The sequence below is a fragment of the Ptychodera flava genome, chromosome 6, assembly GCF_041260155.1.
Source record: "Ptychodera flava strain L36383 chromosome 6, AS_Pfla_20210202, whole genome shotgun sequence".
Taxonomy (NCBI): domain Eukaryota; kingdom Metazoa; phylum Hemichordata; class Enteropneusta; family Ptychoderidae; genus Ptychodera; species Ptychodera flava.
The window spans coordinates 47,185,080-47,212,031 of NC_091933.1; the positions used below are offsets into that span (position 1 = coordinate 47,185,080).

Consider the following 26,952-nt stretch of genomic DNA (forward strand, 5'->3'; position numbering starts at 1 on the left):
ATACTATTGATCACAATGTACTTCTATCGAAACTCCAGCATTATGGTGTGAGGGGAAACCCACTCCTCTGGTTTACAGATTATTTGAACAATAGATCCCAATATGTGTGTACAAACGAATTTATGTCTGAAAAACTACCAGTGAATTGTGGTGTTCCTCAGGGATCTGTACTTGGACCGACTTTATTTTTAGTCTATATTAATGATTTACCGAATTCTTCTAAGTACTTTGACTTTCGATTATTTGCAGATGACTCAAACCTTTTCATACTTTTCCAGCTGACATATCGAACGTAGATCTATCTACAGTTGATCACCATCTTAAGAATGTTATACGCTGGTGCGATGCTAATAAGTTGACAATAAATACTTCTAAAACAAGTTATGTAATTTTTCACAGTAAACGTAAATTGTTATCAACCACAGGGGTTTTGTCTGTCAGAAACATTGTAATTAACGAGGCCTCAGAGGCATCATTTGTCGGAGTGATAATTGATAAACATCTAACGTGGAAAGAACACATTGCCGAAATAAATAAATGCATAAGAAGAAAAGCAGGGATTTTATTCAAATTAAGAAATTATGTTCCAAGAAATGTACTTGTTTTATTATACAATGCTTTCATTTTACCTAATATAATGTACGGTCTTGAAGTCTGGGGTAGTACATATTCATCATACTTGAATACTATTTATATCTCTCAAAAAATGTGTGTACGTGCGATAACTTTTTCTGGATTCCAAGAGCTTTCCTCACCCTTATTTCAAAACTTGGAAATTTTAGATGTTTATAAACTTCACAAACTTCTTGTTGGGATATTTATTTTTGATTTGTTGCATCATAATTTTCCTTTTCCTATACAAGATTATTATGAAATGGCAGATCATTGTTATGACACTAGATTCAAACTTGGTGCGAATCTCTCTTTACCTAGAATGCATACCTCTTTTGGTCAATTTGCAATTTCGTACATGGGTGCAAAGTTATGGAATAATTTACCGAATACTGTTAAAATAAGTACATCACGATATCAGTTCATAAAATCATTAAAACAGTGGTTGTTACGAAATTAGTTGAGAAAGTTTATACTACTCACTTCACTGAGCGCCACATGGTGGAATATGTAATGTAAATATTAAAGAGAATGGGACCAGACTCGATTAGCATATAGCTATTTTCTGGATCCATATTTGCCTTTTGCCTATTTTCAGTTTTTGTAATAATGAACTTGTCAAAGATTTTAAAAAAGGCAATAAAATGAATGAATGAATGTTAATATTGTTGTAGACAACTAAATTTAAGTCCATTAAATTCAGTTTGGCAGTGTTGGATTAGTAATAAACAGAAGGTTGTGAAGTGTCCTGTCCTTTCTTTACAAGCAACTAAACAGTGTTGAAATCAAAGTACACACGAATGTTAAATTTTGCTTCCGGCCTTTGGCTGGAAGGGGGCAACCCCCTTACGGACCATCCCCCTGCTGCCACCGGGGTGGCCACTATGCCCTTTGACCAACAAGTTGCTCACCCTCTCAAAACCTTAGAGGGAACACTGGTGCTTCTATAAAACTTCTAAAATCTATCATTCTCACATTCATTTCCTTCACAATGAAGTCATCTTTTCAAATGATCTGGGCAGCACAGAAAGCGGATATCTTCAAATGCAGACTAAATATTCATCTTTTTCAACAAGCATTTCTGTAAACTACAAGTGTCATGGGTATTTTTACAATGGATGTGAACGTGAGGTACATGTTTTTGTAGAAAACTTGGGATAATGTTGTGTTTGTCTTATGAATATTACAGTTTCCATGAGTACAAAAATCTAGTAATGTATGATAGATAGCTTGTTGTCATCTTTGCTTTGCCCTGTTATACAAGTACATCAACAATGGTTAGTAGAAATTCTTCTGTTTTTAGATGAATACAAAACAACACTGATTTTTGACCCCTCAATCTTGACTTTGAGCACAAAATTTAAATGCTAGCTGCTTACTTCCTTTGGCATTGCTGATTTTACTATAATTGCACTGACAATGTCTGCTTGCATTGTAACTTTGTTTATCAAAAGTTAAAGTACCATACTTGTTACAGGTGTAAGTACCAGTACATGTATATACATGTACTTTTCTTGCAGAGCTTCATGTATTTTATGTGTACATGTAGGGCTGTATGACATTAAAAAAATACACTTGCTATACGTGTACTAGTGTAGCAGTCTCACTCTGACATGCATACATGTACATTTGATTTAAGTTGGTCGTCATAACCCCTATTTGCTATATTCCAGATTCAAGGCTGTTGTGAGTCATGTCGCAATACCTTTTGGCCAATCCTGTATTCTGGATTACTCTACAGTGCTTGTTGGTAAAGGCTCATGCAAATATCTACGAAGTTGTAAACTTCACTGATCCTAACTCAAATGGATTCAACCACCTGACTGTACATAACGCCACTGGTGATGTGTACATCGGGGGAGTTAATCAGCTTTACAGATTGAATGAAAACTTGGAGTTGATTGTCAATGTTACAACAGGACCAGACTATGATGAAGAAGATAAAGCACATGACACTTTCAATAAAATACTGGCAATAACTACGCTGACATGATCTCATAACCTGTGGTGGATACAGAGGTGTTTGCCAATTAGCGAAACCCGTTACACTTGTCAGTGACTTGCACAATGATCCACCATTTATGTTGCTGCAAATACGACAGCTGAATCTACCATAGGTTACTTGCTCCACATTATCATTTTGATGAACTTCTGCTTTATGTTGGAACAAACAAGTACTTCATCAAATCCAGGCAACCCATTTGTTAGTGGTAGACATCTCAAGGGTAATCAAGCATTTAATGTGATTGAAGACAGTGAAGGTAATACAAAAGTTGATGTTTCTATATCTCTCATCACAACATATTCAATCAGTTATGTGGCAGGATTTAGCTACAACGGTTACAGCTACTTTGTGACAATACAACAAGAGTCAGAAGAACCAAGTTCTGCGTACATTTCCAAACTTGTTCGTGTATGTCAGCGGCAGATCAATACTACTTCAACTCTACACGGAAGTGACATTGAGATGCCGAGATAATTCATACAACCTTGCTCAAGCAGCATATATCACCAGACCTGCACAAGATCTCAGTCAATCACTGGCATTGATTGACACTGAAGAAGTTTTGTTCATTTCATTTTCCGAGGGGGTGAATAATCCTCCAACACCAAACACTAACTCTGCAATATGTATGTACAAAATGAGCGTGATTGAAAGAGCCTTTCAAGATGCTGTTCAAGGATGTATGAGTAGTAATGGAGAGCCATTTACTGCTTCCTGGATGCAAGGTGCTTCATGTACTAGATCATTGCCTGTAAGTGTTTGAACAATTCTTTGTTCTGTGGTTCACATTTTGTTGGACTTTCTTGTATGGATTCCATGACTCTAACATGTAGTAATGAATTTTTGTCAAAATCGTTCTTTGTCAATGTTGTTATTGGCCCGTTAATGACATTTTTAGTTCCTGATTCTCTTTATATTTTGTAAGAAGTGATGGGTTCATAGAGCAGATCTGTCTGTAGAATGATTAAAGCCAACAAAAGTGTACATTTATCAACGGTACATATGGTATATGACCTTGTCAATTATATGCACATAAGTAACTGGCACTGTGGCATAACTTGGCTCTGTTTTGGAAGTTACTTGATATGACCAAAGACTACAGATACAATATAAATATTTCACTTGGCATATGTTACATTTGAAATTGATCAAATAGGAGCAATATTATGTCATAGATTTATTTTTATTATATTTTTCAACTTGCAGTATGACAGAGGAACTCATGAATGCTATCCATTAGATTACTACACATATGCAAAGGAGTGGTTGATCAACATGGATATGACGTAGAAGACTATACAGACACATTGGTGACATCGATAGCTGTAACAACTGTGCAACAACACACAGTTGGATTCTTGGGTACTGATACAGGAACTATTGTAAAGGTAAGACATCAAATATAAAATAAATCATCAAATATAAAATAAATGATATGAAATTCTTTATCTACATGTACTCTGTACCTGTTTGTGTCACTGAACTGGCATTATGTATTACTGAATTGCACTGACTTTATAAATAGCCTCTGTTTGCCAACTTCCCAACGTCTTTAAAATCAATTTTATTTTATTTGCTCATCAACAGCACCATCAGGCAGCCACTTACAGACAAGAAAATAAAAAAAAGGATAAAATACACTAAAATTTAAACAAACAAAAAAGTACCCTAAACATCAAACAATGACAAAACAAATTATAATGTCTTTAAAAGTGAATGAGATTCTTCAAAAACATTAACATCACAAACCTTCTCAATCAAATCATTAAAAAGTCGTGACATACGTCCAATCAGGCCATTTTTAGCGACGAAGTTACATAACTGAGGAAGCTTATAGGATTGAGGAAGCAAAAGTGACGTCACTTCCGTCAACAGCTTCCGTAAAACTTGTCACACCAAAAGTGACGTCACTTCCATCAACAGCTTCCGGAAAACTATTTTGTCACTCCACGTGATCACACTGTGCTACGTATATACTAAACAACGAAATTACCTCGAAAGGAATCGCGAGAGTGTTCTGTACATGAAATAATAATATAATGAAAGTTAGAGCGTACGTGTGTGTGTGTTTTGGCCTACATGGAAATGCGATAGTCAATAATGCATTCACGTTAGAACGTCTATGCTCGATCAATTTGAAGTGTTTTTGTCGTCAGTGTAGTGGACCTGTGAGTGTGAAAACTATCGCTCTTGCGTTTGTGGTGAGGAAGTCCTCTCGGGATACAGATACTGTGCACCGTGCAGGTTGAACCCGGAGGTCGAAGCAAATGCGATTGAAAATTCTCGATCAATGTTGAAGCTTTTGTCTGTCAGCACGAGATTTGTGGACATGTGAAAACTACTGATCTTGCGTTTGTGGTTAGAATACCTTCTCGGGGATATAGTTACCGCGTACCTTGCACCTTGCAGGTAGAACCCGGAGGTCAACGCCCCGCCGGCCTGCCGACTGCGTACCGTTACACTGTTTGCATGAAAACGCGGTAGACTATTGACTAGACCCTCTATGGAATAACGCATTTTACGTTAGAACGTCCATGCCATATCAATTTTGAAGTTTTTTTGTCTCGTCAGTGTAAATTACGAGATTGCTGGACATGTGAAAACTACTGATATTGTGTTTTAAGGACCGTTGTTTGTGGTTAGAATACCGTCTCGGGGATATAGATACCGTGCAGGTCGAAGCCCAACCGGCCGACTGCTGCGTAGGTTACAATCGTAAAATCGCGGATAAATTGTTTCGAAATTTAGGATGATATTGTTGAACGATGTATAGTTTGGTGACATCTGGACGTGTGATGCCTTTTGCCTTCGTGTTCGCAAATGGCAGTGATATACGCTGGTGTCGACGCGAGGTCATTGTGAAATCGGGCCGTTTTGACTTTTAAATAGGGGTCGTGTTTTTCTGGTGGTTGGAAAGGCGAGGCTGAAGTTGTGTTATACGCAGAAAGAAACCAAAGATAGCATAATATTATTATAATATGATGAATTTAGTCATTGAGTATGCCTTGTTATAATAATAGAGGTAATGGACTTGACGGATTTGCTTGAACGTCCAGTGTTGATCTTGTCTATTTGTCTGTATGTCTCATTGGTATGGTCCAAATGCCATGGAGCACGTGATACCGGTATGCGGTACAGCACGGAACACGTCTATCCATCTATATGCATGATATGCAACGTACACAGGGTGGTTGGAGGTTAGGGGTCATTGAGCGTGTGCAGTAACGCAACATTGCGTTTTGCCATGAGATGTGGGTTAAGTGACTCAGTTGGGTCGAACTCCAGGGTCGAAATGGAGCAAACAGATGGGTTGATGAAGAAAGGTACAGCCGATGGCAATTTCTCAGATCATATTGATACTTATGCGGCGTTTTATGAATATTTCTCAGGAAATGTTTCTTCTGAATGCATCAGCAATCGCCTACCGCGATCCATGGCCGTGGATTGTTAAATGTAAACAACAGCTTGCCTGACATTGGTAGTCGACGTTCGTTCTCGGATTTTAATGATTTTGTTTAAGTGATGGGAGCTTAACGTTTGACTTGCCTTAACTCTGTGGGCATATAAATATCAACGGCGTGGGTATTATTATTATTAGTTTTATCACAGAGAGACTGTGGTTTGGAAAACTCTATGTACGACAACAACACACAAAAACGAAGGGTGATATGTCTGCAGCTCAGTCCAAAAGTTCAGAAATACATTTTGTACGACTTACCAACTGTCCTTGAACTTTTCAACCACGGTTCCGAGAGTTATTCGTCTCATCTTGAAGTACGAAAATCAGCAATTGACGTCTTGTTTGCGCAAAAGTCGGCACTAATATGAATTTGACAATCACTTCTCTCACACACATCGCCAGACAGGAAGTTGACAACTCGAGTCAAGTTAACGACAAGTGAATTGCCCAATACGACGACAATACACAAGCTCGACCTGATCATGTGACACACTACCAGTGTTTTACACGAGTTTCACCATCTCCTTCTTGATTGTGAACTCTGGTCACCAGATTGTTACCGTTAAGACTACAGTATTCAGTTAATATGCTAGTTTAGAGTTCGACAAAGGGATTAAATCGTGAATTACTCTTCTGTGTTTGTTGTGTAAATACCATCCACCGCTTGTACCAAGCGATAGCCGTTCAGAGTGTGTAAATCTTGCTTTTTTCACACGATCTGCAATTCCAAATATGTGCTAACTTCACAAAAATGACGCGAAGTATTTCAACTTAGAACTTTTTGGTGTAATAAAATTCGCAGAAAATAATGCGTGAGTCGGGCGTCTTGGCCACAATGTGCGACGCATGGGTCGTTTGCACAAATCATCGATTTTCTCTGTTCCGTTTTTGGCAGTGCGTAGTCATTCAAATAAGTATAATTCGGCGGCGCCGGGATAGATTAGACTGATTTTTCACATGTGGACAGTGAATGAATATATCTGAAAGACCGTGTCTCAGATTTCCGATAAAAGGCCTGGAAGTTAAGATATCTTGACAAACGTGAACAAAGGCCGATAATTTATGCAAAAAACGTCAAGTTGACACTTTGGAGGCTCATTGTGCGAAAACAAAAGCGAATTTCAAAAATCCGGGACACGGTTTTTTGCCCAGTATACCCTGCAGTTGAATGCCGTAAACAGATCACCTAGGCCGATTAGAGATTCGTACTTACACTTTTTTGAGTAAAAAAACTCAAAAACGCGCTTTTTTGAGTAAAACGAACGTATACGCACTGTTTTTGAAAAACTGACAAATTTTCTGAACTCTTCGGTGACCGAGCTGATGAAAAAAGTACCACTTGTCGGGTGTGTGACCACTTCTTCTATGTGAAAATGCGGATTGAAAATACGTGTAAAGGATCCTGAGTTGCTTGAAGACCCTGGTCCAATTGCAAAAAATTAGAATTGCTGCACATTTTATCTGTGTATTTGTGGTAGATACATGCTCAAAGTCTGTAAATGAGTATTTGTCCAAATGGAGTCAACATTTTTCCCAAATGCTAATAAGCAACAAAGTGTAAACTTTGTGAAAATCTCAATAAACATTGCAGTGTTCATTCTAGGATGTAAAAACAAGGGGCCACTTTGGGCCCCTACTCTTGTCCCATGGGGCCATTTTAGAAAATCGGGGGGCCATCATCATCACACATGTAAAACCCTTGAATTTTCTGCAGAAAATACTACAGTCTATCAAGTCAAGAAAAGGAGCATACAAGAGATTGGGCCCCCTGTATGTATAACAAACCAAGCCTACACTGCAAAGTTGTCCCCGTGCTTACGCAACAGGCCCAACGGAATGGCAACAGCAAACTAACCGTTTGGTTTGATTCAATTGTTTACGTAACTTATGTGATGAATTATTGATATGTCGGACTTGAACAACTGTACAAATTGCTAAGGACTGTGATTTTGACTGTGGAAACGATCATGATCAAAGCTTAGCGCACCGGTAGGATTTCTCCGAGAGTGGCCCCCGATTTGCACACATCGACAATTACTCATACACTGATACAGCATGAGAGTGTACCCGTACGACCTAAATAAAGTGATCGATACATCAACTTTTAAACATAACTTATATGTATTAGCAAATTTACGATCATTGGTTCTGACCAAAGGGTTTTACACAGCGGTGTTGTTCTATGCATAGAACTGGCTACTCTGGAAAACGAGATATGTCCGACCAAAATGTGTTGGTCTTCAAAACGATCATCTGGCCAAGCATGGATGCTTTCCTTGGAGTGTTCAACGTTTCGTTTGTATGGACGGTAGACGTTGCAAACGCTTCAATTTAAGGGACTGCCCGATCATCCTGGGTTCATCAACTATACTGGCGTTAATCCGAGGTGTCGACTAGCTTTTCACCATTACACAGCGGCCAGTGCCGTTGTTTACATTCATCAGCCATGCCACATGCGCACTGCTCCAATACACCGTTGCCCTACCCCTACATCAGTCATTTCTACCCAGCTTCCTATGCACCACCATACATATGCTGTAGTGGGTATTTAATTGCAAAGGTCGATGGGTAAACTGAATCGTTGTACATGTCCACACTATGACTGAGGTAATGACCTTTGTGGAGCTACGCGAATGTATGAACTACGTGAAAGTTCCTGATTGACCCATTCACATAATGTTGCGCCTTATTGGTGCATCAAACAGTGAAATGAGGGCCATTCGAGATTTTATTGCACGAATTGCGCAATGGCGCTTCCTAGAATTAACTCTGAAACATTGGTCAGATTGTCTTGGAAAGCACCCAACATACCATACTCTACAAACAGTTCTGCATTGAAGTGCCATGAGTGAATCTAAAAAAGAGTTGTGGAATACAGATCTTGTGAACAACCAGCCTTTTATTTACAAGATGCAGAATAACACAGGTATAACACGTAAGTCTGTGTTTAACCAATGGCAGTGCACGCTGAATGAGTGAGGTGTAATACCGGTAATGTTATATGCCATATCTTATATAGTTTTCATGGAATATGACGAAAACTTACCCCATACCACAAAGTTTATATCGAAAATTACTTTCGCAGCTTTCGTCAAATTCTACCAATTTTCTTGCTAGACATAACAATAAGGCAATGCTTTATATGAAATCTTTTTATTTGGTACTGGGGAATGTTAGAAATATGAAAAAGACTTTTAACAGAAAATTTATTGGGACTCTACAGCTGTAACAGTCATATTTTGGAGGGTCTCACAAAATCACAGTATTGCCATCTCGCATGCTTTTTTGTTAAATTTGTCTTCTTATAAGTCATCTGCTGAGCTTGATTTTTGACATGACCTGGCTTTTTAGGTATCAATAGAAGGTAATTTACTAGTCTTTAAAATGACATATGTAATATGCAATGTTTTGTTTAGGTTTCATGAAATAGGACCAAAGCTTAGGCCCTCCCCCCCAAAAAAATTGTGCTGTTCCATTACATGGTTTTCAAAAATAGGGTAGGTAGGTAGGGAAATTTTTTTATTTTTTATTTCTCAATGTTCATTGTTGTACGTGTTCAAACAAACTACCAGTGAACAATTTCCTCATGAAATGCACTCAAATTGAATACCAATCATAAAAATAAAATATTCCTCAGTAGAATTGAAGTGTGTGGTTTATTAGACTGCCAAGGAAATTGATATGGCTGAATTACAATTCTTTGACAGGAAAGTGAACTGTTTATCCACAGGTAAGTCTGACTTGTAAGAACTGACACAACACAATATTTACTGTCATCAATGCAGTGTTCCATCTAGGATACTATACCAGGGGGATTGGTCCCCCTCTCCTGGAATTTTTGAGGGGAAGCCCAAGGCTTGTATGGCATTACCAGCTGACAATATCTCAATATTGTGTGATTCTCAAGCTGATGAAACAGTAGCTTCAGAACTACATTTGCAAAAACTATTTCTTCAGATGTAGCTACAGAAACTACACCTGCAGAAAATATTTTTAAGAAACAACATCTGAAGAAAGTAATTCAACAATTGTAATACGTTCCCATTCAAAAAACAGCTAATCATATTAAAATTTTTAAAAAATCTTGTCACCACAGCAAAACTCATGTTGTACCAACAGAAATTTCCGATCTACGTCTGGTTGATACTGCTGAAATTTCACTTTGTCTGTTTCAAGACCTCTCCTCAGAGTTACCGGCTATAAATACGAGACCATTAGAGATGTCATACAAACAATTATATACCATTAGGGGAAGACTGCATTAACTTTCATGGTACCTAACCAGAGTCCTTGCCTGACCAACTCGGGTGACAAACAGAAGACTTTTAATCCCTCAGGGTGTGAATGTTCCATTGTTATGTTTATCTAATCCAGCTGGTGCCATTGTAGTGCCATCGTAGGAAAGGCAGGTCTGGGAATTGATCCTCATAGGGAAGTAGGGTATTCCTAAGTTAACGGAGCCTTCCGTAATGCTCAAGTTTACATCCGCTATTGAAATTGCATGGCTTCGTTGTCCATCGGCCTCTCAATCGACAAGATTGAAAATACGTTGATTTATTTACACAATAAATCCTTGCGCGTGAAAGCTAACGATCAAATCTTTTCATATTTATTCTGATTGAGTTTTGTCGAAACCCATGCTGGCCAAGTGGATATAGGCTGACTACATGCATGATATATCCATATTCAAAACGAGCCCTGCGTACAGGTCTGTGTGTTCCCGACGTTATACGGCCTCCACCACATGTGGTGGAGGCCGTATAACGCCGGGAACACACAGACCTGTATGCAGGGCTAATTCAAAACATGGTTTACCGCCATATGTACGTGCAAGATTCCGCGAAATTATATAGTCTAGTCAAGCTAAATTTTGTGATTGCCTTCAACATAAAAAATGTTGGTCTTTGTAAATGATTTTGAAGGATCGGAATACCGATATTTGCTTTTGAAAAGATTTCGGATGTCGGAAAATATTTATCAAACTTCAAACTCGGGCCTTCGAACAGCCACAGTATACACAGCATATACCGTAAGAATACGTTTCATAGAACGGCGGCTTGGTGCAAACAAATTCAGTGGTAGTCAAAACTCACTAAAAATTATGTCAATCCCCACAAAGTTTTTTTTTGCGCTGAGTAAACGATTCTCACTCATTGTAAAGAGTCTTCACGATCTGCAAACGGAAAACAAAAATTCAAGTCGCTAAATACACGTAATGCTATGGCACTTTGCTCAGACGCGGCGTGAAATCTACATTGCATGCTATACCATTGATGGATTGAACCCCCGATCACTGAAATTCCTCAGGAAAATAAAATGATTTACAAATATTGATATTACTTTTATCTCCAGAGCTAGTGTAAGCCTTTCGGGGTCTTTTTTGGACCCATAATCAAACAGGGCTGTCGTTCTTTTCGTAGCCATATCGATCATGTACGTCCGAAAACCAATAAGAACACGCAAAGCATTTGGACAGTATCGATTGAAACCAATCAGAAATCGGCTACCAACAAGCCCTAGGCTGCGCCTTTGTAGCACAGTGCAGTCAACGGTAGAATTGGGACAGGAAAGAATTCATAACGTGTGTAAAGATCATTTTTGCAGGCCTTGAATAGGGAAAACAGGCGGCGGCAAGACCTGTGTCAGATGGCTTTGCCGCCGGTGACCGGCTATAATTGACAGCCCTGCTTCTACTCTGGACGGCTGGTCCATTGCTTTGAAAATTGATTTGCAGGTTCATTGGGATACCCACAGTCAGATCTGTTAAAATTGTGTTGCATTTTGCATATCAATATTTTTCGAGGCAATTTTTGCTGTTTTTGATCAAAAAGCCATCTTCACTGATCTGATTGCTTTCAAATATAATTGCAGATCCCTAGCAGTGACTTTCATCAAATTTGTTCAAATTGTGTTGAAATTTGCATATTTGTATTTATGGGGCAATAAAAAGAAAAGTCTTGTCTCAGTGAGATTTGTTCATATTTTGTTGACATTTGCATATTCATATTTTGGGGGGCATTCTTTACCAGTTTTGGTCAAAAATTCGTCTTCCCACGATAACAGCTCGTTTGACTGCTGTAAACATCTCCGTGAGTGAAGTAAGTCAAATCAAGTAAAAGAATGGTTAAATTTGCACATTTCTATTTTGGGGCAGTTCTTCCTAATGACATTACACTGTTACCATATGTCTCCCAAATGTTGCCCTATGCAGTTCCACTGACTTTTGCTGTGTATGTTTTTAAAGTTCACTCTGGAAACCTTTGTTTAAATCATTGAAACTGCATGTTTGTGTGATTTCAAGGCAGTGTAAAAATAATCAACTTATTAAAAAACTGACATCAGCAGTCAATACCCACAGAAATGGGTCATTCATTGAACATTCCACAAATAACATTAGTTTGCAAATCATAGGCCTCATGCAATTTGCATCAAGGTAATTCCACAGCAACCAAGACACCAAAGATTATAACCAAGCAGACAAGTGGGGACTGTGTCATCAACGATGACTTGTTGAACCATAACTCAACTATCCCAGAACAGATTTCTTTCTAACGTGGCACACAGACATTGTATTGTTGTGTGCATGTGCATGTCATTTAATGGTGTGATGCAATCCAATATGGCTGCCATTAAATAAATGCAACTATTGATCTTGCAATGGAAACAACACAGCCACAGCTTTACGGTCTCAAGTACACAAACATGACCCCCCGTAGACCACTGTCATGTGCTTTACCAACATTTAAACCCATTGTGGCGATCCCTGGGTCTGGGAGTTGCACTGAATAATGAATGCAAATCAATGTTGACATCATGTTGCAGCATGTATCAGCTAGATAAGAACCCAGTCTTGCAGGAAATCCCAATCCAGACAGTATTATTTGAATACAAATATATGTACTACAGGGCTTTCATTAACAGCCGTTGCTGCCTGACAACAGGGGGGGGGGGGGTGCGGGGGAGGGGGGTTGAAAACAAACACTGATCCTTTATTTTACCCTATATGATCGGGTTTTAACACAGAATTATAAAAGTTACACGTGAAAATGTGATCTACGCTTCAATTAAGCGCGAATCTGTATAACGGGAACATGCCTCGCTAACTTACTTTTGCATACGAAAGCTTCACTCACAGTCAGATATCTATGATCTAATTGTCCAATCAAGTTGATTAAAATTGATGCATCGCGTCATCTGATTTGTCCACTATCGTCAAATGTCGGAACCTGTGATTCATCTATTGTGTACTACCTTATTCATGATTGCGTCTGCGAAGCGACCTGGCCATTTCAAGCAGCCGGTGACGACTTTGTTTGATTTTATGGGGGTTGGGAGGAAAGAAAAGAAAGAGGTAATTTTTAATTGTTTCAAATTTCTTGAAAGTCAAGAATTTATGCCACGATGGAATACAGACGTTTATGTAGTTGAAATCTCAGATTTTCGAAGTCAACAGAATGAACCGTATAATGCCATGAGGCTAGGATATGGTGGAGAACATATGTAGTCATTTCTGGCGATTTGAGCAGCGAGAGAAACTATATCTGGAACCCAGGTAGTTAAACTGTCAGTCCGTCCGTCTCAGACATGCCCTGGTCAATTTCTTTCAAACTTTGCACAAGGATAGTACCCTACCCCATACAGATGCACGTCGATTTGTTTCACAATGCGATCAAATTTGGCTGTGTTAGAGGACTTTTTAGTTTACACCACCATAGACTACCATGTATAAGTCAGCTGTCCATAGAATCCCATGTATAAGGCCAAGTAAAATAAAAATTTAGTTTCTCATCGTATTCATATTGCAAAAAGGATTCAGTGACACAGTTTTTAGTCCCCACGGATGAAGTCCAGGGGCCTTATAGATTGGGTCATGTCCCTCTGTTCACGCAGATATATCAGATATTTTGACAAAATGTCATGTGACCTCGGTGACCTTTGACCTGAAATATACATATTTGTCAATAACTCAGTAACCACAAGTGCTACCACCCTTCATATGTGGTCTGATGGGACACCTTATGACGCCACATTTGTACCTCATTAATTATATGCATATCTAATTTGAGCGAGCCAATAGAGCTAGAGTCTGATTTTTTGCTCGCTTGTTTACACATGTGAGCATATGTCTCAGCGATGTCTGTCTGTCTGTCTGTCTGTCTGTCTGTCTGTCTGTCTGTCTGTCCAATATCTCAAAACGGCTCATCAGATCAGAATCAAATCTTGGACATAGATTCAGTTTGCAAATGGCAAGAACTGATTAGTTTTTGGTGGGTGTGGCTTGCTTACTCTTTGCTCTTTTGCATAATTAATGATTTTAGAAAAAATGATATATATTGACAACAACTGCACACAATTTGATGAGATTCGCTACAAATGTAGATCACATCAAGATATATCAGCTTTGAAAGATATTAAGGGATGACGTGAAAGATAATTACTAATTTGCATGTTTAATGAAATTTCCTAATTTGGAGTATATATCTGAATTTGACTAGATCAAAATTGACCAAACTTGGTATGTATATTAAAGATACTATCATTTAACATTATTGAAAGTCATTAAGCTTTTTAACTTTAGCCAATTCCTAATTTGCTTATTTAATGAACTTTGATTATTAGGATATATATTTGAATTGTGTTATGTAGGTCATTTCCCCCACACTCATCATGACCTGAGTTCAATTAGTCTAGAACATTCTCAAGGTCACTGCCCTTGATGACCTCACAACCTTGAATTCAATTAGTCATGTTTGGAATGTTCTGGAAAGTTGATTAGTTGTGTAAGGGAGATAATTTTAGAACAGTAATTAGCATGTCAATAAAAGTTCTAGATTGTTCTTATATGCCTTTATAAAAGGGACGTGCACAGCTTCCAGTCAGACTTTTGGGATCGTGTCTCTTGTGTGTTACTAAACTCCAGCAGTAGTCATTCTCAAGACTTTTCAAGACCTTCACTGTCAACGCTGGATTTATACTGTGGACTTTGTGTAGCTTCAAGCCTGCAAACCAAAGGACTGTTCATTCATCCGACTGACTGTTACAACTCTGAGACTGGAGCTTTGCCGTCCAGCTGAGATAAGTAGTCTGTACACTTTAAAGCTTGTATTCTATCCCTAACTTAGCAATTAGTTTTATTTTCGTAATAAATTTTGTTTAAACGTTAACTGCTGAGTTCACCCTTTTGTTCGTTTTCTCTGCACGTAACAAATTGGGGGCTCGTCCGGGAGACGAATATTTTGAGCCGTTTGACAACATTTTGCCTACCTTTTCAAAACTACTGTATACTGTGAACTCAGCGAATTCAATCATGGCGGAATTCAAGCCAGACGAATTTATGGATGACCTTGATCAGGACGCATTTGATTCCCTCAAAAAGGACAACCTCATTGCACTGGCCAATTTCCTTAAAGTAGATGTCAAAAGATCTATGCGCAAGCGAGAAATACAGTACCACATTGCAAAACATTTAGTTAATTCTGGCCATTTTGAGGAGTCTGCCTTAAAAGATTATGAGCCTGAGTCTTCCTTCGAACTCAAAAAAATTAGAATTAGAAATTCAGGCAGATTTGGAGCTTAAAAAATTGGCATTAGAAAAAGAAAAAATACAAATGCAATTACAAATGAAAGAAAAAGAATTGCAAATGGAAGAAAGACAGAAAGAAAAAGAAAGGCAGGAAAGATTAGAAATGGAAGAAAGACAGAAAGAGAGGGAATTGGAAATGAAAGAAAAAGAATTGCAAATGGAAGAAAGACAAAGGGAGAAAGAAAGAGAGGAAAAAGAAAAGGAAAGAGATTAGCAGAACACCGACTGCAGTTAGAAATGAGACGTTTAGAGCTTGGAAAGTCAGGAAAATTCTTCCCTTCAGACAATTTTGACATCACTAAGCATTTCAGGTTAGTTCCCCCTTTCCAAGAAAAGGATGTTGATAAATATTTCTCTCCATTTTGAAAAATTGCTCAGAGTCTGAATTGGCCTAAGGAGTCCTGGTCTATGCTTTTGCAGAGTGCTTTGGTGGGTAAAGCCAGAGAAATTTACATTCAGTTGTCAGTAGAGCAGGCTTCAGATTATGATTCTGTGAAGGAATTAATTCTCAAGGGTTATGAGTTGGTGCCTGAAGCTTACCGTCAGAAATTTAGGGATTGTGAGAAGGTGAAAGATCAAACTTACGTTGAATTTGCTCGAACAAAAGAACAACTGTTTGATCGTTGGTGTTCTTCGGAAAAGGTCAGTCAGAATTATGACAAATTACGACAACTTGTTTTGATTGAGGAATTTAAAAGGTGCATTCGGAGTGACATCAAGACGTTTATCAATGAACAAAAGGCAGATACATTAGAGGTTGCTGCACGTTTGGCCGATGATTATTCATTGACCCATAAATCTTCATTTCTCAGCAAACCATCCCAGTCCTTTTCATACAGAAACAATGCAGGTAAATTTAACTCCTCCTTTTCATCCAAGAATTTTTCAAAGGAGAGTAGAAAATCAAATGACAACAGTTCACAAAATTCAAGTAACACTCCCACATCATCAGATCCCAAGTCTCAATCTCCTTCTGACAAACAGTTCGGTACACTTTCTTGTAATTATTGTAAGAAAGACGGCCATTTAATGTCAGAGTGTTTCAAATTGAAAAGAAAACGTGAAGGTCAAAGTGGTCAAAGTGGATCTAAGCCCACCGGCTTTATTTCTTCATCAACTCAATTAGAGTCTAATAATGTGTGCAACACATTTTCTGAGGTTAAACCCCTCTTATCCCCAATTAATGAGGTCAAGGTCAATTCTTCTCAAGATAGCATTATGGGTATTTTCGAACCATTTATTCATAATGGTTTTATTCACTTTCTAGTGATTTCTCTTCCGCTACCCCTGTCAAAATTTTAAGAGATACCGGGGCTTCCCAGTCTCTTTTGTTGGCAGATACCCTGCCGTTTTCTGAAAAGTCATTTTCAGGTTCTAAAGTTCTTATTAAGGGGGTAGATTGTAATGACTACATTCCTGTTCCTCTCCATAATGTCTATTTGTCTTCGGACTTTGTTTCTGGACCTGTGACTTTAGGTATTAGGCCTTTTTTGCCTTCTGAAGGGATTCACCTTCTTCTTGGAAACGACCTTGCTGGGGACAAGGTCATACTAATCCACTTGTGACTGATAATCCTAGTTTAGATCAGGATCCAGAGCCAATTGAACAAGAGATACCCGATTTATTTCCTTCATGTGCCATTACTCGAGCCATGTCAAAGAAAACTTCCGAGAATCAAATACTCTCAAAAATAATGTCACAGATGTTGACTTAAATGACACCTTTCTCAGTCAGGTGTTTGACACGGAGCATTCCGTTATCCCTCGTGGATTTGAAACTTCCAGTAAACTTCTGCTGACCAAAGTCAGACATTTTCTAGATCAAATCTCATTGCAGAACAACACAAAGACCCAGATATTTTGTCTTTGTTTGACAGGGTAGATGATGAAGATAAAACTTCAGATAGCTCTGTTTCCTATTATACAAAATCTGGTATTCTCATGCGTAAATGGAGACCTCCAGATGTCTTGGTTGATGACGATTGGGCTATAAAACATCAAATTGTGGTTCCAAAGCCCTATCGTGCTGAAATATTGCGCCTGGCCCATGAAACGCCCTGGGCTGGTCACTTGGGAGTAAGGAAAACTTATCATAAAATTCTCAGTCACTTTTATTGGCCTAATCTCAGGCAGGATGTAGCACATTTCTGTAAAACTTGTCACACATGTCAGATGGTAGGAAAGCCGAATCAGACCATTCCAAAGGCCCCTTTACAGCCAATTCCTGCATTTCAAGAACCATTTAGTAGGATTCTAATAGACTGTGTTGGGCCCTTACCAAAAACAAGATCAGAATGAGTACATGTTGACAATTATGTGTACATCAACTCGGTTCCCAGAAGCCATACCACTGAGAAACATAAAGACAAAGACTATAGTGAGAGCTTTAGTCAAATTTTTCACTTTATTTGGCCTCCCTAAATGTGTCCAGTCCGATCAAGGCTCCAACTTTATGTCTGGTATTTTTCAACAAGTAATGGATCAGCTAGGCATTAAACAGTATAGGTCATCCGCCTATCATCCAGAAAGTCAGGGTGCTCTTGAGCGATTTCATCAAACTTTGAAAAACATGATTAGGACCTACTGTTTTGACACAGAGAAGCAGTGGGATGAAGGAATTCATTTTCTGCTCTTTGCTGTTAGAGAGTCAATTCAGGAGTCTCTTGGTTTTAGCCCATTTGAGCTTGTATTTGGACATACAGTCCGTGGCCCACTTAAGCTCGTTAAAGAGAAATTCCTATCAGACGATGATGATTGTCTGAATATTTTGCAATATGTGTCAGATTTTCGTACGAAACTCTCTAAAGCATGTGAATTAGCCAGAGAAAATCTTGAGTCATCTCAGCAGTCAATGAAAACCAAATATGATAAAAGCACCTCAAAACGGAAGTTTGAACCAGGTCAAAAAGTTCTTGTTCTACTTCCAATCCTGGCAAACCACTCCATGCTCGTTACTTTGGGCCATACCTAATTGATAAGAAATTGAGTGATTTAAATTACATCATAATAACACCTGACAGGCGAAAACAAAAACAGCTATGTCACATAAATATGCTTAAGCCATATTTGGATAGGGATAATCCTACTATAACTCAGCCTGTCAGTGCAGTCAGTTCAAACCATTATGAAGATAGTGATACTGAAACTGACTTGAGTGAAAATACTCTAAACTCAAAGCTGGGCTCGGTCAAGCTTCAGAACTCAGAAATCCTGGAGAAGCTGGAGTCTACAAAGTTGGCACACCTCCAGCCAGAACAACAACAACAGGTGAAAGAACTGCTCCATGAATATAAACACCTGTTTCAAGATGTTCCAACGAGGACAAACGTCATCTATCACGACGTTGATGTTGGGGACAGTAAGCCTGTAAAACAACATCCATACAGACTGAATCCAACAAAGCGAAATATCTCCAGGAAGAAGTCAAATACCTGCTGGACAATGACTTTATTGAACCCAGTAAAAGTAACTGGAGTTCGCCGTGCATACTTGTTCCCAAATCAGACCACAGTTATCGTATGTGCACGGACTTTGGGAAGGTCAACGCTTTAACAAAGACAGACACTTTCCCAATCCCGAGGATTGATGACTGCATCGACCGAGTGGGAAAAGCCAAGTATGTGACAAAATTTGACCTACTGAAGGATTTTGGCAAGTCCCTCTGACGGATCGTGCTCGTGAAATATCCGCCTTTGTTACACCAGACGGATTGTTCCAGTACAAGGTGATGCCATTTGGAATGAAGAACTCTCCGGCAACGTTCCAACGGATGATCAACGACGTCATATCCGGGCTAGACGGGTGTGCAGCCTACGTTGACGACGTCGTCCTGTATAGTGACACCTGGAGGAACACATCAAGCTCATGCGGAAGTTCTTTGAGAGACTGAGCAAAGCAATGTTGACTGTCAACCTTGCCAAATCTGAGTTTGGTTGGGCGAGGGTAACTTACCTCGGACATACTGTAGGACAGGGTGAGGTAAAACCTGTTGATGCCAAAATCAGTGCCATTTCAAGTTTTCCCATACCAAACTGCAAACGACAACTGATGCGCTTTCTCGGTATGGCTGGTTACTACAGAAAATTCTGTCCAAATTTCTCCACAATTACTGAGCCTTTGACTAACTTACTTAAAAAGAAAGTAAAGTTTGTTTGGTCAGAGCAATGCCAACAGGCATTTGATACACTTAAAGCCATACTGCAAAGTGCCCCAGTGTTGTCTGCACCAGATTTCACTTTGCCATTCAAATTAGCTGTAGATGCTAGTGATACGGCTGTGGTGCTGTTTTATTGCAAGAGGATAGTCATGGTGTAGATCATCCTGTTTGCTATTTTTCACGCAAATTTAACAAATCCCAGAGAAACTACTCTACAATTGAAAAAGAGTGTTTATCTTTGATATTAGCTTTACAGCATTTTGAAGTTTATGTTACTTCTTCAAATCAGCCAATAGTGGTTTATATTGATCACAACCCTCTTGTTTTTCTGCAGAATTTAAAGGCAAAAATCAGAGATTGCTAAGATGGAGTTTAATGTTACAGGAGTTTAATCTTGACATTAGACATATCAAAGGCAGAGACAATTTAATTGCAGACTGTCTCTCTCGTATTTAGAGTTTATTGTTGTTCACTTTCAAGAAATTTTATTGTTGTTCACTTTCAAGAAACTTTACTTTAGAGTAAAACAAAATTTGAGTACTTAAATCCTTTTCAAGATTACATTTGTAAAAGAAAGATTTTTCTTTGAAAAATTTTCTTTTTTGAAGAGGGGGTGTGTTATGTAGGTCATTTCCCCCACCTCATCATGACCTGAGTTCAATTAGTCTAGAACATTCTCAAGGTCACTGCCCTTGATGACCTCACAACCTTGAATTCAATTAGTCATGTTTGGAATGTTCTGGAAAGTTGATTAGTTGTGTAAGGGAGATAATTTTAGAACAGTAATTAGCATGTCAATAAAAGTTCTAGATTGTTCTTATATGCCTTTATAAAAGGGACGTGCACAGCTTCCAGTCAGACTTTTGGGATCGTGTCTCTTGTGTGTTACTAAACTCCAGCAGTAGTCATTCTCAAGACTTTTCAAGACCTTCACTGTCAACGCTGGATTTATACTGTGGACTTTGTGCAGCTTCAAGCCTGCAAGCCAAAGGACTGTTCATTCATCCGACTGACTGTTACAACTCTGAGACTGGAGCTTTGCCGTCCCAGCTGAGATAAGTAGTCTGTACACTTTAAAGCTTGTATTCTATCCCTAACTTAGCAATTAGTTTTATTTTCGTAATAATTTTGTTTAAACGTTAACTGCTGAGTTCACCCTTTTGTTCGTTTTCTCTGCACGTAACAATTGTCTGGACCGACGTTTATGAAACTTGCTACATGTATTTGGAGCTACTATGATACGACATTTTTGAAAGTCTTTAAGCATTTTACTTCAGCCAATTCCGAATTTGCATATTTAATGAACTTTCCCAATTAGGGATATATATCTGAATTAACTTGATTATAGTTGTTTAAACTTGCTATATACATCAAAGATACTGTGATATAACATTATTGAAAGTCAAAAGACATTTTTAATTCAGCCAATTCCTAATTTGCATATTAAATGAATTTTCATAATTAGGGATATTTATCTGAATTGACTTGATCAAAATTCATGAAACTTGTTATGTACATTAAAGACACAGTAATACAATATTATTGAAAGTCATTAAGCATTTTCTCTTCAGCCAATTCCTAATTTGCATATTTAATGAACTTTCCTAATTAGAGATATATATCTGAATTGACTTGACCAAAGTTGACAAAACTTGCTACATATATTGCTGATACCATGATACAACATTATTGACAATCATTAAGCATTTTTAGCTCCCATAGCCATATGTATATATGGCAATGGAAGCTATTCTTATAGGCTAGGGAAATGTCTGTATGTCTGTATGTCTGTATGTCTGTGTGTCTGTATGTCTGTATGTCTGTCCGTCAACATCAAAAACTCCAAAACCGCTGCACATTTCATCTTGCTATTTGGTGTGTACATGGATGATTGGCTGTAGATGAGATTTTGTTCAAATGAAGTTGTCATTGCCAAAAATATGCAAATTAAGTGAAAAAATGTAAAAACAGTCAAAATTGAAAAAACTCAATAACCACTGAGCAGATTACATGAAAAATTAGCATGTAAGTACTTTGGGCTGACCTGAAATGATTGTGCAAATCTTGGGTCAGTATCTTGGACTTGCTATTGCTATTTTTCATGAATTTTTTTGTAATTTTCTCCCATTTTTGGTCAAAAAATCGTCTCTGAAACCACAAGTCCGATTGATTTGAAACTTCGTATGGAAGTGCATACGAATGACCTTTTCCAAATTTGGGCAAATCGTGGTGAAATTTGCATATTTTTAGTTTACACGTCCATAGACTCCCCTGTATAAGGCAGATCTCCATAGACTACCATGTATAAGGCCACAAGAAATAAAATTTAGTTTCTCATCGTATTCATATTGCAAAAAGGATGCAGTGACACAATTTTTAGTCCCCACGGATGAAGTCCAGTGAGCTTATAGATTGGATCATGTCCGTCTGTTCGTCCATCCGTAAGTCAATCCGTTCATGCAGATATCTCAGATATTTTGACAAAATGTCATGTGACCTCAATGACCTTTGACCTCAAATATACATATTTGTCCATAACTCAGTAACCACAAGTGCTACCAACCCTTCATGTATGGTATGATGGGACACCGTATGACGCCACATTATGCACCTCATTAATTATGCGCATATCTAATTTTGAGCGAGCCAATAGAGCTAGAAGTCTGATTTTTGGTATATAGGGGTAACTTAGCAATACAATTTCTTTGACTAAATGTCACGTAACCTTGGTGACCTTTGACCTCAAATATACATATTTGTCCATAACTCAGTAACCACAAATGCTACACCTTCATGTATGGTATGATGGGACACCTTATGACGCCACATATTGTACCTCATTAATTATGTGCATATCTAATTTTAGCAGCGCCAATGGAGCTAGAGGTCTGATTTTTTGTATATAGGGATAACTTAGCAATACAATTTTTTTGACAAAATGTCACATGACCTCGGTGACCTTTGACCTCAAATATACATATTTGTCCATTACTCAGTAACCACAAGTGATTCACCCTTCATGTATGGTATGATTGGACACCTTATGATGCCACATATTGTACCTCATTAATTATGCACATATCGTATTTTGAGCGAGCCAATAGAGCTAGAGGTCTGATTTTTGGTATATAGGGATAACTTAGCATACAATTTCTTTGACTAAATGTCACGTACCTGGTGACCTTTAACCTCAAATATACATATTTGTCCATAACTCAGTAGCTCCACTGTCAGCGATGCAGAGCTTATCAAATGGGTTGATTTTCCGTCGTCGTTCGTCGTCCGTCATCGTCCGTCGTCGTCGTCCGTCAACAATTGCTTTCTCCTCTGAAACCGCATGTCCAATTGCTTTGAAATTTTATATGTAGTTCACTTGGGGTGACCACACTTAAGTTTGTTCAACTCGTGGTTAAATTTGCATATTTGTATTTTTGGGACAATTTTTGGTGTTTTTGGTAAAAAATCTTGTTCTCTGAAACCGCTTTTGAAATTTGATATGCACTTTACTTAGGGTGACTTCAGTCAGATTTCTTCAAATCGTGGTGAAATTTGCATATTTGTATTTTTAAGGCAATTTTTGGTGTTTTTGGTAAAAAAATCTTTAAAATCTTCTTCTTCAAAACTACCAGTCAGATATCTTTGATATTTGGTACATATGTCCCTAGGGATGATCTATTTCAGATTTGTTCAAATTGTGCAGAAATATGCAAATTTGCATTTTTAAGGCAATTTTGCCATTTTTGGTCAAAAAATGTATTTCTCAAAAAGTACTGGTCTAATTGTTTTGAAATTTGGTATACATTGTTTCTATAGAGGAACTGAGTAATATATTGAATTTCTCATGAAATCTGAAATTTTGTATTTTGGGGGGCACTTTTTGCCATTTTTGGTCAAAAAATGTGTATTTCCGAAACTACTCATGTGATAGCTTTGCAATTTGGTATATAGGTTTCTACAGATCACCTTAACCCCTTGACTACCTATGGCGCCGGATATATCCGGCACCATTGAATTACCATATACCTAGAGTGCCGAAATATCTGGCACAGTTAAATAGGCGTATTTGCTTCGTTTTTGTCGCTAAAATCCCGTAATTTGGCGTCAGCACGCAGCGCGACTAAGATTGATGTATTCCGATCTGGCCTGAATGTGATTGCGCCCCCGTACGTCCGAGTATGGCCAAAATCCGGAAGCAAATGTCGTGACCCATGACCTCGACCCTGAAAGGTCAGGCTGATCACAGAAGCGTCGCGCTGATTGTTTACAGTTTTCAGAAGTAGGACGATCGCGAAGATGTTCATGGTTTGTTTTTTTTAATGAAATGAAATGTTTATTTATTGAAAACAAATGATTTATATGTAAATATGTTCTATTAACAGCAATATACGTGAATGAAACTAGAGGAAATACAATTTTTTACTATAAGCCAGTGAAATTTTATAGCAGCCATATTATCAATATGACTGGTCACATGACTGGTCATGTGTTTGGTCATGTGATATGTTGTTCCCTAAAATATATTTTTAAATATTTGAATTATTTTTTGATAAATCATAACCATTTTAGATGCATGTTTCTGCAAGGAAGACATAAAGCAGGTGTTTACAAATATAAAATGTGTGTTGTCAAATACATTTGACTCTGTGCTTCTTTTTGTGAGAAAAATCTTAAATAGGTACATCTATAAATAAAGTAAAGGGTAGTTATTATTACATATATGTAAGACAATGCCATGAAAATTGCAACTGTATTCAAATTGCGTCATTTTATGGATTCAAACACGTCCTGATGCTTCAAATATTCATATTCTTTGCCAACTCTTGTCACATGATGTGTCATGTGATCAGTCACGTGACCTGGAAATACAAAACTGATGTATGAAAAAAGGGAAATTTCATGCTGATTCAGAAAATATATGGTTTATTGTACTTGCTTAATTTTTAGCTCACATTTGGTTTTACCAATGTGAGTTTATCGTATTGGCTGAAGTAGATGGCGTCTGTATGTATGTGTGTATGTATGTATGTACAGTATGTCCGTCAACATCAAAAACACGCAAACCGCTGCACGTTTCAGCTTGGTATTTGTTGTGTGGATGCATCCTGGGCTATAGATGGGATTTTGTTCAAATGAAGTCTGCATTGCCAAAATTATGCAAATGAGCTTACAAAATGTGAAAATGGTCAAGAATTAATAACTCAAGAACCGCTTTTTTGATTGCTTTGAAAATTTGTGTGCAAGTACCTTAGGTTAACCTTATACAGTTTTATGAATATTGTGAAGATATCCTTAATTTTGTATTTTTGCTGAATTTTTTGGTGATTTTTCTCATTTTCAGTAAAAATTCTTCTTCTCTGAAACCGCCGGCCCCATCGCTCTCAAATTTGGGTTGTCTCTTTGCAAGGGTGTTACTCTTCTAATTTGTTGAAATTATGACAAAATTGGAAAATTACTATTTTTGTGCATTTTGTCATTTTTGGTCAAAAAATCTTAGACAGTGTTTCCTTTTTAAAACCCCTGGACAGACAGCTTTCATATTTCGTACACAGACGTACAGAGATGACAATAGTTAGATATGTGGAAATTGTCCTGAAATATAAAAAGTTGTATTTTTAAGACAATATTGTCAATTTTGGTCAAGAAAACTTTATCTCAACATTACTTGTTTGATAGCTTTGTAATTTGGTATAAATTCCCTTGTTTGATAGCTTTTTAATTTGGTATTAAGTCCCGAAAGATGTTAATAAATTTTCAGCTCAAAGTGTTGGGAAACCCCAAAATTTGTATATTTTAGGTACTTTTCTCAGTTTGTGACCTTAAATGACCTATACTAACCCAGGATATGTTGTGAGACAATTTTGAAGGCTGTGAACATAATTTTGTCATATTTGATACCAATTTGTAGGAAAATTTGATCCAGAAAACAAAGCTGAGGTGATTTTTTCATTTTGGACCAATTTTTGCAACTTTTCTATGTAAGACATACAAAAACTGATGAGAAATTTGGATCCAGGATAATTCCAGATGTTGTAATCACCACCCACAGTGGAAGGCATTTCACTATCTGTAACTAACTTAAGTGCTGTTTACATTAGAATGATAACACTCATGGCATTAATTAAAAATCTCCAAGGTTGTAAATGTACTTCCTGTCATTTGGTCTTATGTAATACCAAGGGGTGGAACATTTGATGTGCAGGAGGGGGTAGGGTTTAGAAGATCAATGATGTAGCATTACTTTTTTACCAGATCCCTTGTGCATTTTTTGCCCACTCCCACCTTTTCTTTTTATCAAGCCTTCTCTGTCTTTTGTTGTTGACATTTGCTTATGTATTTAGGATCTGCTTCTCCCATTGCTATAGAAGTTGATATGCATGTTCCTAAAGATGACCTCCAGTACCTAAGTTGGAGACCTTATTTGCTTTTGTCATTCTTGTTTTTCCTGGTTTAAATATTTCTCGAATGGACCAATTCAAACCGAATGTGAGCACATAGTGTCCTTGACGGTATTTTTATCAAGGCATTTCTTCTCTGAACACCAGCCAGATTTTATCAATACTTGTATAAGGTCCTAATAGGAAACATTGGCCTTGGTATCAAGGGGTTAATGATATTTGTTGAAATTATGATGAAATCTACAATTTTGTAATTTTGGGGCAATTTTTGCCATTTTGGTCAAAAATGTGTTCTCAAAAAGTACTTGTCTGATAGCTTTGAAATTTGGTATACAGGTTTCTATAGATGAACTAAGTAATATATATTGAATTTCTGATGAAATCTGTAATTTTGTATTTTAGGGGTAATTTTTGCCATTTTTGGTCGTATTTCCGAAACTACTCATCTGATAGCTTTAAAATTTGGTATACAGGTTTCTATATATGAACTTAATGATATTTATTGAAATAATGATGAAATCTGCAATTTTGAATTTTGGGGGCAATTTTTCCCATTTTTGGTCAAAAATGTGTTTCTCAAAAAGTACTGGTATAACAGCTTTGAAATTTGGTATACAGGTTTCTATAGATGAACTAAATTTGATCTTTTGAAATTATGATGAAATCTGCAATTTTTTTGGGGGGGGCAATTGTTGCCATTTTTGGTCAGAAAATTTTATTCTCAAAAAACTACTCATCAGAT

The 26,952-nt window shown here is 37.7% G+C and overlaps 1 long non-coding RNA gene across 1 annotated transcript in view; it reads left to right on the top strand.

Moving 5' to 3' along the window:
- Positions 1 to 2,696: 2,696 nt before the first annotated feature.
- LOC139134373 (uncharacterized) overlaps positions 2,697 to 26,952 on the top strand; it is a 74,250-nt gene continuing 49,994 nt past the window's right edge. The window contains exons 1-2 of the long non-coding RNA XR_011552806.1: positions 2,697 to 3,368; positions 3,824 to 4,005. This is a non-coding gene — a long non-coding RNA (uncharacterized lncRNA). The remainder of the gene's footprint in view (positions 3,369 to 3,823; positions 4,006 to 26,952) is intronic.